A 17340-nucleotide genomic window follows, 5' to 3' on the forward strand; every position below is an offset into this window, starting at 1 on the left:
TTGAATCACTCTACTAAAGCAAGGTGAACTTCCCCACCATAGAGTGAGAGAGCCACCCATTCTAAATGGAATGGAAATTCCTAGAATGTGGAACTAAAATGTAAGACGAGACTAAGAAAATAACTTCACAATCAAAATAAGAGATAAACAAATCTAGTTGATATATATTGCCAAATGTACACCAAAATCCAAATCTGACTCAGTCTGGACACCAAAATAAATAGTCTTGGGAGAAATTGCTACATATATTCAAAGCTTTTGTGCTCTGAATTATAAATAGCAGAACAACACATAAATAATTTGCACAACTGCCTTATGGTTACCATCTCATTCACAGCTTAATAGAATGTGTCATCACACATGCATTAACACACATCATCAAAACATGTTCAGACTGCACACTGACACACATTTCTGACCATCACCTAACCATCCTATCACTTTTTAAAATGTGGTACAAATGAGAAAAGTGAAACAAATCGTAATCAGGCAGAGAACTGAAAGTCGACTGGAACTCCTTCAACTGACAAAATGCAATCATATATCAGAGGGATTGTAACACACCTTCACAGACATCAGATGTGTCAGAAATAACTCACTCAACTCAATGCCAGTTACAAGTGACACCATTAGATCCACTGACAAAAGATGAATTCTTCATCTTATTCTCAAGGTGTCACAATTCTGAACAGATTGACCCACCTTAAGAATCAGGCACAGTGGGAGCGATGCAGATGCTAGATTCGCACTTCCCCAGGAGCGGTATCTCAAGTGAGTAATATATATAAACACTCCCCAGAGAGGACCTCACCAAGGGAAGGGGAAACGTGGATAAACAAAATATAAAGGACTGGCAGCCAGAAATCATCTACAGCACGTGATGACAGGTAGGAACCTCACATTAGGTCTGCATTCTGTTTTCCTGTATGAAGACACAAGGAACACTCATAAATACACACACACACCCTCCTTTTCGCTACCAGAAATGCTATATGTATAAATATGTATTGATTAACTCACTGGTATATGCTGCCACAAACATCCCAGTAGAAAAAGGCATCAAAAAGGAAAAAATAAAGTAAAGGTAAAAGAAACAAGAGCAACCATAGATCAACGTTCTGAAGAGCAAAGATCTTAGTTATTAATGGCAAGAAGTCACATAAGAAGGAAGCTACTTAGCTCACGAATGACGTCTCTTCCTGTCGATTATATGTTATACCACCAGGGCCGGACTGGCTACCGGGCAGTTAGGAATGCTGCTGAGCTGGGAGCTGATTTCGTTAATGGGGACCTGCGTGAGCTAAACGAAATTCGTTTTGCTTTTAGTATTTTGAAGCACACGCAGGTCTCCATGGACGAAATCAGCCCCCCCTGCAGTAAAATCAGGCAGCAGCTTGGCAGCATTCCAAACTGCCCGGTAGCCAGTCCGGCCCTGGATACCACACGTCTGAGAGAGTTGCTTGGAAACAATGCTTCTTGCCTCCTAAGCAATCTCAGATATACACATTCTGAGCCACTCAACAGCTCTATGGTTCATAAGAAAATATCCCGCAAGTTGCAGTGCCAAAATTATACGAAAAGAAAGAGACAAGTCAATCCTTACTGCGGAAGTAGAGAGCGTCTCACTCGGCTCTCCAACGCGGCTCCCACAGCGCGGCTCCAAGGTGCGAAGGTCAATCCGTACCGTGGAAGTCGAGAGCGTCTCACTTGGCTCTCCAACTCGGATCCCACAGCGCGGCTCCAAGGTGCAACGTCCGATAATCCAGAAGCAAGGCACAAAACCACTCCGGTTTCGAGTTCAGGTCCGATAAACGCAAGTAAAGGCAAACACACCAGGTGACTAGCACCGAGAGCTTCCTGGGAGGGGCAGATATAGGAAGCAGAAGCGAGAAAAGATACCAGAAACAGAGGACAGACTACACAACAGTCATTCTGGGAGATGTAGTCCAGAGGCTAATGCACCTAAAACGTGACAGAACCCCCTCTCTACGACCGACGTCTCGGCGGTCCACCAGGCTTAGTAGGGTGCAAGGTGTGAAAAAGCACCGGACATTGTAGATTGGTGCGTGGTTCCCAGGAGCGTTCCTCAGGCCCATACCCTTTCCAATCGATCAGATATTGCAGGACACCCCTCACCCTTCTGGAATCAAGCACAGCCCGCACCTCATATTCTACATCCCCTTCAATGTCTATAGGCTGAGGTCTCACTGAAGCTCTGGTACCCTGCACATATGGTTTCAGCAGAGACACGTGGAACACAGGGTGTATGTGCCAAGAGGAAGGAAGCTTTAACTTCATGGCTACTGGATTGACCACTGCGACAATGGGATACGGACCAACAAATTTAGGTTGCAACCGAGTATTCCCCTTAAATTTCAGGTATTTGGTACTCAGCCACACTTTATCTCCTAGGGAGTATGCTGGCTCAGGGGTTCTTTTTCTGTCTGCTTGTATTTTGTTGTGATTTCTGGCTGCCTAAAGATGCTCTTTGGCATCCTGTACAACAGAAGTGAGGTGAGCCTGGTGTTCTTGAATGGTAGGATGGGTGGATAGACTCGGTTTTTCAAAGGGCAGAAAATTGGGATGATACCCATTAAGGCAAAAGAAGGGCGAATATCCCAAAGAAGAATGAGTAGCGTTATTGTAAGCGAACTCTGCCATCCACAACAGCGTTCTCCATTGCTTATCCTGCTGGAGGGTGAAACACCTTAAATACTGCTCCAGTGTTTGGTTAAGCCTCTCAGTTTTCTCATCTGTCTGCGGATGATAGCTTGTTGACAAACGAGCATCGATTTTCATAATGTCACACAGAGCCTTCCAAAATTTAGAAGTGAACTGTGTTCCTCTATCCGTTATAAGAACAGAGGGAACACCATGTAATCTTACCACATTTTGCAAAAAGACTGTGGCTAATTCTCCTGACGTGGGCAACTTAGTCAACGCTATAAAATGACCCATTTTGGTTAGGTGATCTATAACCACTAGGATGGTGTTGTTGCCGAAACTGAGAGGTATTTCCACAATGAAATCCATGGATACCGTGTGCCATGGGGCAGGAGGTATCGGTATGGGACGTAGCAATCCGCTGCTTCGATGATGTTGTGCTTTAGCTTGAGTACATACGGGGCATCTGTCAGCATACTCCTCAATGTCCTTCCGTATCGTCTCCCACCAAAAGTATCTGGAAGTGGCCTGCAACGTTTTTTGAACTCCCATGTGTCCACTTAAAGAGGAACCATGAGTCTATTGTAGGACTTGATTCCGTAACTCTTTCTCAGGAAGGTACAATTGCTTATCCCTAAAGAGTAACTTGTTTCTCAATGTTCTCTGTAAAGGTTCTTTGGCTATCCAGGATTGCACGTCCATGGCTTCATTATTCTCTTCAACGTGCTTCAGAAAATCTGAGGAGCATGTGATTGCTGAAGCAGACGGTATAAAGGAAGCCTTTTGTAGAATGATGGGAGGGTCTTCGTTATCTGATGTTTGTTCCTCCAGCACGGATTCCAGTCTTGAAAGGGCATCGGCTTTACCGTTTTGTGGGCCGGAACGGTATTTAATTATAAAATCAAAATCCGAGAAAAACAGAGACCACCGTAACTGTCATGGCGTTAAAGCTTTCGCGCTTTTAAGAAAGAGGAGGTTCCGGTGATCAGTGTACATCTCCACTGTGTGTCTGGCCCCTAAAAGATGGTGTCGCCATTCTTCGCACGCCCTCTAAATGGCCAGCAATTCTTTATCTGTGATGCTGTAGTTTATTTCACAAGAGGACAATTTCCTGGAAAAGAATGCCACAGGATGAAGTTGGCCTGTTTTAGGGTTTCTTTGCGATAGTATGCCTCCTATAGCGTAATGAGAGGCATCTGTTTCCATCACAAAGGGCTGACTGGCATCTGGATGTCGTAGGATGGGGCTGTGACGAAGCAGGTTTTCAAGGATTGGAAGGCATGTTCAGCAGAGTCAGTCCACTTAAAGACCGCTCCTTTCTTCAACAGATGGGTTAATGGCTGTATGATCCTAGAGAAGACTTTAATGAATCACCTGTAAAAGTTTGCAAAGCCCAAGAAACTCTGCAAGGCCTTCACACAGTAGGGAGGTTCCCACTGAATGATTGCTTGTATCTTCTTGTGGTCCATCCGTAAACCCTTCGGGCCGATGACGTAACCTAGAAACTCCACTTCTGTGGTATGAAATAAACACTTCTCTAATTTGGCATACAGCTCATGACGCTGCAATCGTTCCAAGACTTCCATGACATGCTTGACATGGTCTTCCCGTGTAGCGGAATAAATCAAGATGTCTTCGATATAGACGATGCACGAGACATCCAGCAAGCCCCTCAACACCTCATCCATAAAGAATTGAAATGCCGCAGGGGCGTTGCACAGGCCGAAGGGCATGACCTGATACTCATAGAGCCCGTATTTAGGGGCTCATTAGGATGGAGGATTTTCCGCATCCTCTGGGCCGGCGGAATCCACCGCCGGCCCGGAGGATGCGGAAAATCCTCAGCGGACCCACCAAAGACCCACCGCCACATTAGGATGGCTGGTGGGTCCTGGATTCAGTCCACCGCTTTTCCGCCGCGGTTGACTTACAACCGCGGCGGAAAAGCTGTAACATGGCTGGCGGTGTCTATCAGACACCGCCAGCCATATTAGGATAGTGTAACAGAGATGCTTTTCCACGGTGGCTTTTCCGCCGTGGAAAAGCATACAGAATTTGACTTCGGGGGCCCGTTGCGGGCCCCCTGGGTGAAGGAGGGGGTGGGGGGTACACATGGGGGGTACCCATGGTACCCCCCTGCATTTGTATGCAGCAATCGGCAGGCACCGCGCAGTGCCTGCCGCTTTCTGCATACAAATGCAATGTATGCATTTTTAACATTGCGGCGGTTGCAGCTTGAAGCTGCACACGCCGCAATGTTAAAGATAGAGGATGTGACCGCCACCCTGGCGGTCACATCCTAATCTTCACGGAGGGAACGCCGCTGCCCATGCGGACGTTCCCTCCTACTCTGGGGTCGTGGACGGACTCAAGTCCGTCCGCGATCCTAATGAGCCCCTTAGTGCGGAAAGCGGTCTTCCATTTGTACCCACTGCGGACTCTCACAAGGTGATACGCACCCCGAAAGTCCAACTTGGTGAATATTCTTGCGTCCTTTAACTGGTCCAACAGGACTGGAATCAGAGGGAGAGGGTACCTGTTCTTTCTGGTTACTCTATTGATTGCTCTATAGTCTATGCATGTTCGCAATCCCCCTTCCTTCTTAGGGATGAAAAACAGAGATGACGATGCAGGGGACGTAGAATCCAGACTCCAAAAGCTTCTTCAGATATTGTTGTAGATAGGTATTCTCTGCCTCGGTAAGGGTGTATATCCTGCAACAAGGAACTCTAGCTCCTGGTTCCAGCTCTATTACACAATCGTATTCCCTGTGAGGGGGTAACTTACTGGCTTCTTTCTCGCTGAAGACATCCTGGTACCTCTGGTAGACCTCCGGAAGGGTAGTGACAGCGTTGACCCTCAATATTCTCCCTCCGCTTGCTAGTGTACTCGCAGGAGTTTCCATCCTGATGTCCTCATGCATGTGAGTCAGGGTACAATGTTCTGCACAGTAATCCGAGCTGAGGGTGAAGGTACGAGCTGCCCATTTCACTACAGGGTCGTGTTGTGTCAACCACGGCATCCCCAAGATCAATTTGAATTGAGGAGCATCGATTAAATCAAAGGAAATATGCTCATAATGATCTTGTCCTACTTGCATGACCAGTTGACGAGTATGATAACATACTGGCCCGATGTCAGATCCGATCCATCTACGGCTTTCACGGCTTCAGGCGTTTCTTTCTGAATGCACGGGACTTCCAATCTCCTAGCATATTGCAGATGGATAAAGTTGCCCGTAGCTCCTGAATCCAGCATTGCGTGTACCATCACAGGCGTTTCTCCTGGCCATTTTATGGTGACACACAAGTTCATGTGGGGCACTGACGGGTTGCATTGTGTTCGCTATAGCGTGATAGACCTTTCTCTTTGTTGTGACTGAAACAAGGGGTCTCTAGCTTGTTTGAGCAATCTCGTTTCCCGAAGCACCAGAGGGATAATCCACTGCAGGTATGTTTCTTGCACTTTTGGTTTTTGATTTGCAGTCTTTAATAAAATGCCCCGACTTCCCACAATGCATACAGAGTTTCTGATTGCGTCTTCGGGTTCGTTCCTCTGGACTCAAGGGGCCCCTTACCCCTCCTATTTGCATCGGTTCGGTAGTATCGGTTGATGATGCGCCTTCCAATACAGTTCTAGGTTTAGACATCGGAAACCGCACCTCATATCGATGTTTATCACCTTTCCGTTCCTGTAGTCTGTGATCCAACTGTACCGTAAGGTCTATGAACTCCTCACACGAAGTAGGCATATTCACCACCTGAGCCAGAACGTCTTTTAGCTCCCCTCTCAATCCTTGGTAGAACAAGGAGACTCTCTTTTCGGATGGCCAATCAGTTTCAACAACAAGACGGTTAAAGTTAGTGATATAGGACAAAAGGTCTTGTGATCCCTGTTTGAGCGTGATAAGTTCCCTATCTACGGAAAGCATATGAGCCTTGCGGTCAAACAATTTACGCATTTCCTCACAAAACTCATTATAATTAGCTAATACTGGATCATTTCTATCGATCAGTGAGAATGACCAAGTGGCCGCGTTGTCTCCCAAATACGACAACATAAATGCAGTCTTAGAATGATCGTCGGGAAAGACAGCGGGTTACACATGAAGTGCAACTTACACTGTCCCAGAAATGTGACAAATTTCTTAGGATCCCCTAAGAACATTTCTGGTGGTGCCAATGGTAATTGCATTGGTTGAATAACCTGTATGGTGGAAGGACCTTGCGCTCCCTGAGCTATGGGGGAAGGAGTCTGTACAGGAGGTGGCAATGTTGCGGCCCTGATGTACTGGGCTCCTCTAGAACTGGTGGGACTAGCCCGGGCTATACCAGCAACCTCACTTCTAAGAATACCCATTTCATTCCTCATCTCTTGATTCTCCCCTCTGAATGTGTCTACTTCTAACCTTAATGCTGTAAGGGTCTCCAACACGGTAGTCATGATTGTATGGGTGTCCATCGCTCAGGCCGTAATGAATACTTGGGCTTGTCACTCTGTCACAATTCAGAACAGATTGACCCACCTTAAGAATCAGGCACAGCGGGAGCGATGCAGATGCTAGATTCGCACTTCCCCAGGAGCGGTACCTCAAGTGAGTAATATAAATAAACACTCCCCAGAGAGGACCTCACCAAGGGAAGGAGAAAAATGGATAAACAAAATATAAAGGACTGGTAGCCAGAAATCATCCACAACATGTGATGACAGGTAGGAACCTCACATTAGGTCTGCATTCTGTTTTCCTGTATAAAGACACAAGGAACACTCATAAATACACCCCCACTTTTCTCTACCAGCAATGCTATATGTATAAATATGTATTGATTAACTCACTGGTATATGCTGCCACAAACATCCCAGTAGAAAAAGGCATCAAAAAGGAAAAAATAAAGTAAAGGTAAAAGAAACAAGAGCAACCATAGAACAACGTTCTGAAGAGCAAAGATCTTAGGGGCATATTACCAAGCAATAGCGATAATTATCGCTATTGCTTGGTTAGAGATAAAATGTTACCGCTAAGCTGCGGTGATTTTTATCGCAGATAAACCTTGGTATTACCAAGGTTTATCGCAAATGCGATAAAAAACGGCCGCAATGCATGAATATCGCTGAAAAGTCAGCGATATTCATGCATTACTGAGCTAATGCTCTTAGCCATGTTATCCACCTCCCATTGGATAACATGGCTAAGAACTGCTCAGGGCAGGTGTTAGCTTTTGGAGATATTCGCGCTTAGCGCGAATATCTCCAAAAGTTGGTAATAGGAGATAGCGATGTTAGCAACTGATTCCAGTCGCTAACATCTTGGCACGCCCACTTTGCATGTCATTAGTCATAAATATCACTGACATGCAAAGTGGGGCCCAAGATGGTCGCTATCTCCTACTAGCTGTCGCTAACTGGTGTTAGCGACAGCTAGGTAATAGGGAGATAATTTTATCTCCGCTTTCTTGGCTTTTAAAGCCAAAAAAGCGGAGATAATATGCCCCTTAGTTATTAATGGCAAGAAGTCACATAAGGAGGAAGCTATTTAGCTCCCGAATGATGTCTCTTCCTGTCGATTATATGTGATACCACACGTCTGAGAGAGTTGTTTGGAAACAATGCTTCTTGCCTCCTAAGCGATCTCAGATATACACATTCCGAGCCACTCAACAGCTCTATGGTTCATAAGAAAACATCCCGCAAGTTGCAGTGCCAAAATTAAACAAAAAGAAAGAGACGAGTCAATCCGTACTGTGGAAGCAGAGAGCGTCTCACTCGGCTCTCCAACGTGGCTCCCACAGCGCGGCTCCAAGGTGCAACATCCGATAATCCAGAAGCAAGGCACAAAACCACTCCGGTTTCGAGTTCAGGTCCGATAAACGCAAGTAAAGGCAAACACAGCAGGTGACAAGCACCGAGGGCTTCCCGGGAGGGGCAGATATAGGAAGCAGAAGCGAGAAAAGATACCAGAAACAGAGGACAGACTACACAACAGTCATTCTGGGAGATGTAGTCCAGAGGCTAATGCACCTAAAACGTGACACAAGATAATTCTTATTTTTCTGCTAGAGATTTTGGCTGATGAAAGTAGGTTAAATTTCAGGCTCAAACCACTGGGTATGCAGTAACTCTGTAGATCTTCTAATGGGAGATACCAGCCCCATCATAATTAAAGGTCAACTCATAGTGAAGCCATCAGTAGGATTATTTACAAATCAAGGACTGAAGCATCACAAATACTCCTTGTACAAATCAATGAGTACATACCTCCATGGTATAGGTAATATGCATCTATATGCAGGTTTCATTGATCCCAAAAGTCCTTGGACTCCATCTGCCACAAGGGTTCCTCTTGAAACAGATTGCAATTGGCATTGGAGAAATGGTATATAACCCAGTTAAAGTGATGGAGAGACAACGTATCCTTAAAATCCAAAAACACAGAAAAAATACCAGTATCTAATAGTCATAATAAACTCAAACATAAGTCTATCAATAGTAATCTATAAAAGAATAGTACATATGGAATACAAAGATTCAACCACTTTATCCAAAAACAAACAAAATTATGAGTACAGTGAATGAACACCCAGTAATTTATTGTTGTCATAAATACCTGACAAATGATCTTATTGCTGTCAACAGTCATCCATCAATCCATCACTGCCATTCATAAAAAGGTCATGGATCTTAGAAAAAGAGGCATTCTTAGATTTAAATCTAGGGATCTAAAAACATGTCAGCTAAATTCAAATACTTTGTAGGAACAGTAACCTCTTTTTGGAACTTACTTCCTGCTATAAGGCATTGCCAGGAAGACCTTCTTATCTTCTGCAAACAATTAAAAACCTTTCTCTTCAATTTGTACTTGAACTTATCTTGCACTGACTTTTTCTATTAAAGATATCTACATTACTAATTTATGTATATTAGTCCTAACCATCTCCTCCCTCAAATCGGCCTCTTCTCTTGCTCTCTTTTCTTTACCCTCCATTCTTCTTACTTGCTTTCTCCTTCTTACTATCTTCTTTGTTCCCCCTCCATTAGCCATCTCCCATTCTTCTTAATCTTCCCTACTCCCTCCTGCCACTCTCCCTTTCCTCTGCCTTTCTACCCCAGTGCCCCTCTTCTTCTCTCCCCCATTTCTCTGCTCCTTTTCTCCGTTATGGCCTCTATTCTTCTTCCAACATCTAACCTTATGCCTCTACCACTTTTCCTCGGACCCTTTTTATTTCCTCTAGATTTCCCCGAAACACTTCTATTATATATCCCACACTCCTCCCCCAGCCTTCCCCTCCTTCACCCCACCAAAAACCTTTTCTAACCCCACACTACTGTTTTTTACTTCCCCTCCCCTGCCTCTCTGTCCCTTCTTCTCTCTCACCCTTTTGACTACCTTGTCTGCTGCCCACACCTCTTTTCTCAGTCCTTCTTCTCCTGCATTCCTCTTTTCTTCTACTTCCTCTGTGAACCTACTAACAACTGGCTCATTTTCCCAACTGCTCCTACTTCCCTTTCTGCGTACTACCATTAATATGGTTATTATTCCTTTAAGCAATTGGAGCATTTGTTGACACAGGTGAATACCCACCTCAAATAATAACCACAAGCCTTGTCAAGGTGAACCACTAAAGTCACTCAATTGACCTGAGAATAACTGTTGTAGCTATGGCTCAGAGCAGACAGACTTAATTTAGAGGCACAATGTAAAGTATGTATAGATTGCAATAAATAAAATGACACTAAAACAGCAAAAATCCAATAATGGAAATCTGAATTCTGTATTTTTAAATTTTAAATGTGAAAATAGATCCAAAACGTGTTAAGCACCATGGTCATCTGGCTGTGAAGGGTACGTAGGTTCAAGTTAAGACTGATGGTGATGGAGCGTGTGTTGGATACAGAAAGCAGGTGCCACCCCATCAGAGGTTTTACCTACCAACTTGGGGGCCGATGCCAATGTGGTCAGAAATGGCTCAGACCGTTGAGCAGAGCCGTTCCGACTGCATCGGAATTGGCTGTTTGGATTTCTTTCTGACTGACCCACTATGATGGGGTCGGTCACAAAGGAATCCAAACCAGATTTCTGAATGGCTTGCGACGGGCTCGCAGAACCCGGCTGTCATTTGAAAATCCTCCATCAATCCCTCAGGCGTCTTTTTCCGGCCGAGGGAATACAAGGGAGGATTCCCACAGCCTTTCAACACAGAAAGGCTTAGGGAATCCCACTTTGGGGGTCCCCATGGGTGCAAGGCTGCTGGATGGTGCCCTGGGCGGCACCTATAAGGTCCCTGCCACCTGGTGCAGGGATGAACTGCACCTCAGCTCTTTACCATGAGAGCATGCATTCCATTTGGACTGCATGCTCCCATGGTAGAGAATAGGTGTAATTCCTGGGGTGGGACCAACAACAAGAGGTCTTTCGGTCCCACTTCCCAAACAATGTTGGGCGTACTCAGGTCCGTTCAACATTGTAATCGGGGCCTTAGTCTCTGAAATGGAAGATGGCATACTTAGCAGGGCAAGACAGCAGACTGTGGCCAAAGGGGGCTCCACAACATTGGTTAGCCCTTGGAGGAGTTCCAATTGAAGCTGCTGACTGTCAGAAATGCTCTGAGCAAGGGAAATTTGGATTTTATGCCCAAGGAAGGCAACTCACTGGCTGGATACTTTTCATACCTTTGCCCGATGAAGATTTATACCTTTGTACTTAGTCCCTTTTCTGGAACTTGGATTGTTTCAGTGGGGAAAGGCTGGAGTTTATAGCTGAAGCGGGTCCACATTGTTGAATACCTTCTCCACGAGGTCCAGCTCAATTGGGTTTGCTGATGTGGAAAATCTCTGAGTGGGAGCAACGTGAATCTTTGGCCCAGCTGCAACTCAACTTTTTCAGGTCGACTTGGCAGGTTGGTCTTGTTGCTCCAGAAGGTCTTTGGAGCCAAAAAGCTTCTAGGTCCCAGGTTTAAGGATTTTTTAGAAGGAGTACACTTCGACATCAGCCAAGGGTCTAGTACCTTGGGTTAAAACCCACTCCAGTTGAAAAGGGTGCAAAGCAGGTCAGTTGAAACTGGTCAACTGGGCAGTTGAGAGAAGAACTCTTGCAGCTTGATATATCCCTGTAGCTTGAACAGGAGGTCAGCCATAGGATCCATGGAGTCCACTTATTTATACTGGTTACAAGAGAGAGAGCAGGTGTAGTCTTCTAGCCTTTTTAAGGGTACAGGCAGCAGGTTCCACCCACTTCTGTTCTTTTGAAGACCAGAAAGTGAAAAGGAGGAGGTTACGTTCGGTTTCACATTTATGCCTGGCAAAAGCCTGCAGGTGAGGGTGACTCTTCGCTCCTCCCTAACTAATGGGGTAAAGGTTCCCAGAGGTTACCCCACCCCCGTTTACCGCATATCTGTGTGCCCTGCCTCAAACAATCCCTCGGTTCCTCTCTCTACCTAAATCCAAGAATGACAGAACCTTTCTTCCCCTGTGCAGAGCTGCTGTGTTCACCCTTAGGTGTGACCATGAAAATGAACACCCACTCCTGTGTGGTCACTTTAAATCAATTATGCAGCAGCTCCTCCCCAATGGGATTGGGGCCTGTCTGACTTGGAGACAAAGGGAAGAGGCTGGTCCAGCTGTTATCTACATCTGCCTGTGAAAGGACATACCTCTTTGAAGCTAACCAAGTACATATTCCCAGCTCACAGGCCATCCTGTCAAGGAAAGAACAACACCTACCCACATCAGCAAGTTCACACCTCATCAAGGGGGCTATTGAGCTGCCAGGATACAGTTGGAACTCATGCAAATGAAATACCAGAGGCTCTAGGCAGAAAAAAGGTAAATTTCTGAAAGTACAGTTACCGTATTATTTATTACAAATACAACTTCACCAGTGAATTAGGCATGTATTAAATATTTCAAATAGTCCAAGAATTACTTTTATAACTATTTCCTCGCCAAATATAACATTATAAAATTAATAATGTATCCCAATGCTTTCCTAAGGAACATCCAACCCTGCTAAAATGAAAATAGTTTTGGTTTGCTTTCACTATAAGGACATGTAAGGCATGTTAAAATGGGTTATTTTCATAGACCAAATTGCAGTTTAGAACTGCATAGCCAATTACTGAACTCAGGCCTGCAATCATGTTTGCACTACCACTGCAGTGGCTGGTACAATGGGTGCTGCAGCCTACTAGTCACATTTAACTTACAGTCCTTGGTATACTTTTTACCATATACTAGGGGCTTATAGCTGAGTTAAACATACCAATCAGGATTATGTCAATTGCATCACGTTGAAAGGGGGAGCACAGCATTTTACCACTGGTTATCATGGAAAAGTACACAGAGCTCTGTTGCCAGCATAAATAGGGGTCATCAAAAAGGCTAAACATCCAGGGTGATCCTACTGAAAGGGCATTTTTCCCACATCCATTCCAATGATTAATGTTTAATGTAAGAAGAGAACTTGTCTCTGCTCTTTTGGTACTTTGGAAAGCATAGTGATACTTACAGGTGGAGTGGTGCTTTATTAAAATGCAAAATAAATATAAATATGCACATGTACTGGGCCGCCTTTTACCAACTGGAAAACTTCTACAACTGGCTGTAATCTGCTGCAATATTACTATAATTGTATGGAGCCTGAAAATGAAGAACATGACACCAAAAGTATGATTTTCCCCCCAAAAATTAAAATGAGAGCTAATTCATACTAATTTCAAATGCATTTGGTAAAATATTAAATAAACAAGTAAGTACATCTACTTGAAAATAATATTCAGTTATTTTCGATATTCATTTTACCCATGAAATAAATTGCTCGTGAAAAAGCTGATAATGACCTATGAGCCACAAAAGGAAAAAATACAGTATTTCAACTTCCAGATGAGTATATGGAAAATGTTTGGTGAAGCAGTCAAAGAATTAATGTCTGGGCTACCAAAAGCTTGCGATCTGTCTACGCCCATGACTACATAAAGTTGAAGAGTGGATCAAGGGAAACGTTGAAGCTACTATTCTGAATGTGATTCCCGAAGGCCCACAATTTTGACCATAAGTGACAGTAAAACAGATCTAAGGTGACAATCACTACCACTGATGAGAGTGCAACATTCTGCCAGAGTTTTGCATGGATGTACTCAGCTGCCCAGAAGGGTTACAGTTGCCCATGGTCCGTTTGTGTGTCGAAGATCTCTGTGCTTTTTATAGGAGCCACCATGACAGTGTAGCTCTGCTAGGGGGTGCAGTGTTTAATGCTTCCGCACAGCATCATTTTGATTTTAACAAACAAAAGCTCCCACAGCGGTAATCTTTTTGCCTATTTGTATGTCATAGAAAGGTCAAGTGCAAAATTCACTGAGGTATAATTTACAAACATTCCCTAAAATTAGAAACGCTGGAATAGAACATGCCAAAGAACTCCAGGTCTTTGCAGAGAACTATGATCATGCTTTTTCCCCAAAGTTGTGAGTATGAGTGCAAGAGACTGAGCTGAACGCAGAAATCTATTAGGAACAAAATTGGAAAATGAGATCTCTTGTACAGTGTTCAATTTTCTATGACGATAGATTTCAAAACAAATCTTCTTTAAAATGGTAACTAGTTCATTTGGTACGGGACAGGGGTGAGCCCTTTTAGAGCATTATCCATCCGTTGATACTGCTCCAGACCACTCATAATGAGGGTCAGAATGGAAAAGACATTAACACTTGAAAAACAAGACATACCAATTCATAAGAATCACTCTCTATACCATTGGTTGGGAGTGTAACATTACATTTACTTAAGAACAAAAAAGTATGTCAATTGTAATAATAAGTACATTTGCATGTATGAACCACATAACATCTCTGCATGTAAATGTATTCCTCTTGCATATCCTATCTAGTAATCTGCAAGCTCTCCTAAAATTCATGCTACAATTTCATTATTACAGATTTTTGAAGCAAGCAAAAGATAGAAAAGTCATTCTTTGTCTCTTTAATATACATTCCAACTCAATAACATTGAGAGTTATTCATAAAAGTAAACATGTATGTAAGTTTAACTAAGTTTACTCTTACAATTTGTAGTATATTTACTACTTTTGGTTATTCACAATTTACAAGTGTAGACTTACATGTATCCAACCCCAGGAAACTCAAGGGTGGAATGTAATTTATGATTGTAAAGTTATTAATTGTAACCTTTCACACCTAGGCAGAGCTTTTACATCACAGAGGAGATCAAAGTATAGAGAAGAATTAAAAAATGCATTACATTCAAAAACAAATACTAAATATATTAGCATTTTAAATATTAATGCAAACATAATTTTAGTTTACATATACATGAACATAACAATTGCCCCAGCAGTATGCATTAATTAAATATAAGTATATTCATTTAAATTACATTTTTTTAAAACATTTAGTAACACCTAAAGTAAAATATTTACATCTATTTATCATGTAGTAATAATTGATTTTTTATGCATAAAAGTCATTTAAATAAATGTAAGTATTTCAAAGAAAAATATTTACATTATTGTCTAATTAAAAAGATTATTAATATATTTTAAACTAAAATAACTATTATTCTTTGTTTTAGTTTTTTCCCTTTTTGGCTGTAATAAATTTAGAAGTGCAGTTTGTACTTAGCAATTGACTTACTCTGTTGTGAGTGTGTGGATATCCCCCTAAACCCCTCCATAACCTCCCTCAACCACCCCATACTCCTCCCAAAAGTACTTCCATTTAGTGGTAAGTGTTCCCCATTGTCCAGCCACTGTGCTATCCCTCCTACATTTACCACAAAAACATAGGCATACATGTGCTCCGCAGTCGGCGGGATGTGGGGAGGGGGTTACAGATATGTCCTCACACAAAAAAATAGGTCAGGCAGAAACCTGTTCATATCGGTTGTGAATAAAATTTGGGAGTGTGTAAGCAGTACTGTTGCTTGCAGTACTACTAAACGTACTACTAAATGCAGTTTGTGAAGAGGCACCATTCTGTTTACTTTCTAAGTTGTAATAAATATCTTTACTAATCAACTCTTCCTTGAACAGGGCCAGACTGGCCATAGTGGGCACCAGGCGTTTCCCCGGTGGGCCTCTAGGTATGGTGGTGGGTTTGGGCCCCTGGGGGCCATTTTTGTTACGGGGGTCGGCAATATCGGCCCCCTCTAACAAAATCAGCCGAAACCAGCCCTCGCAAACTGCTCAGCGGCACTCCCCCTCTCCCCAAGCGGGGTCCGGCTGAGCAGTTTGCCAGGGCTGGTTTCTGTTCCCAGTCCGGCCCTGTCCTTGAACCTTGTTTTCAGCACGTCTCAAACGGCTTCAATACATGCATATACTTACACTAGTACCAACAAATGTTTATTAAAATTTATAATCACCAACCTGAGTAATGAATGAAAAACCGATTATATTCACTGACTAATCAGTGCAAAAATAACATTACCACTCACCGACTGATGCAATTTTTACCCTTGCTTTTCAGTGTAAATGTCAGTGCAGAATTACCGGTGCACACGAGACTGCACTTCACACTGAGTTCATGTACATATTTAATGTACTGTTAAAGAAGGGACAAGAGCACGTTGGGTGTCAATGTTAAGTACATTCTTCCTCTTCCTGTTTGGCTCAGTGGCCGGTGTTGTGTAATATCTGGTATCCCCTTGGGATCGTGTATTCCCTGGCTTCGGAAGGTCCGAAGGTCTCGCCTATTGGACAGCTCAGACGAGCCCACAAGCAGCCCCTCCCACCCCAGGAGAGGCAGCCTCCGTTCTAACAGGCAGAAGCAGCAGCGCACCGAGCCGATCAGCTGTCAGTAAAGCACACACCTCTCTGTTTAGAGCTTACAGGGGCACGAAGGTCACAAAATTGAGCACGAACTGGACTTTCCCCGTACTGGAAAAGTTGCTCCTGGTGGACAAAAATGCATTGTTAGTTTGTAGAATTATTTCCAGCTGCACATAAAAGCAGGCGAGGCTGAATGTTATTGCAACATATTTTATTACATGTCTATGATAGTCCGTAATTCCGCCGAAATGTGACATATTAAAGGTCAAGAACTAAAGTGTACTGCCTAGGACAACGTTCTATTTTGGGGTCCAGTTTATTTACGCATAAGGAAAATAATTCTCAATTTTGAATCTAGGTGAAAGGTGGTTACCTGGAGAAAGCAAAACACTAGTAAAGGCCTTAATAAGTTCTTACAATAACAGAGTACCTTATCATTTGCCAATCTAGCTGGGTCCCAAAGGAAAACTCGCTGTATTTCCTTTCTCAATGTTCTGAATCATCTTTATCTTTTTTTCATCAAGCATATCAAAAAGCACCAGAATGGTTCTTATCGACCTGACCTGTACAGAAAATGTCGTTTCGGGACTCAGCAAGCAGACCTGTGTCACATTTATGCAAAGTAAATCACCTGAAAAAAGCAGAGTTGGGGCACTAGTACATCTGTCATCAAGAAAAATATGCTGTGCCAACAGTAACTTCTTGTATTTCATCACAAGCCTTGTTAGAAAATGAATTTCCAACAAAGAGCATTCTGTCTTGAGCTCTCAGAATTTAATCTGATATGTTATCAGGTGTATCCAATTAAAGCCCGCCTGCATTTTTTCCATTTTCTGGGCAGAATGCTAAACAAACTGTATCATGTTCACTCAGTGGAATCTCCAACAGCAGCCATCTAGTTT

The sequence above is a fragment of the Lissotriton helveticus genome, chromosome 2_1 (genome assembly GCF_964261635.1).
Source record: "Lissotriton helveticus chromosome 2_1, aLisHel1.1, whole genome shotgun sequence".
NCBI classification, from domain to species: Eukaryota; Metazoa; Chordata; class Amphibia; order Caudata; family Salamandridae; genus Lissotriton; species Lissotriton helveticus.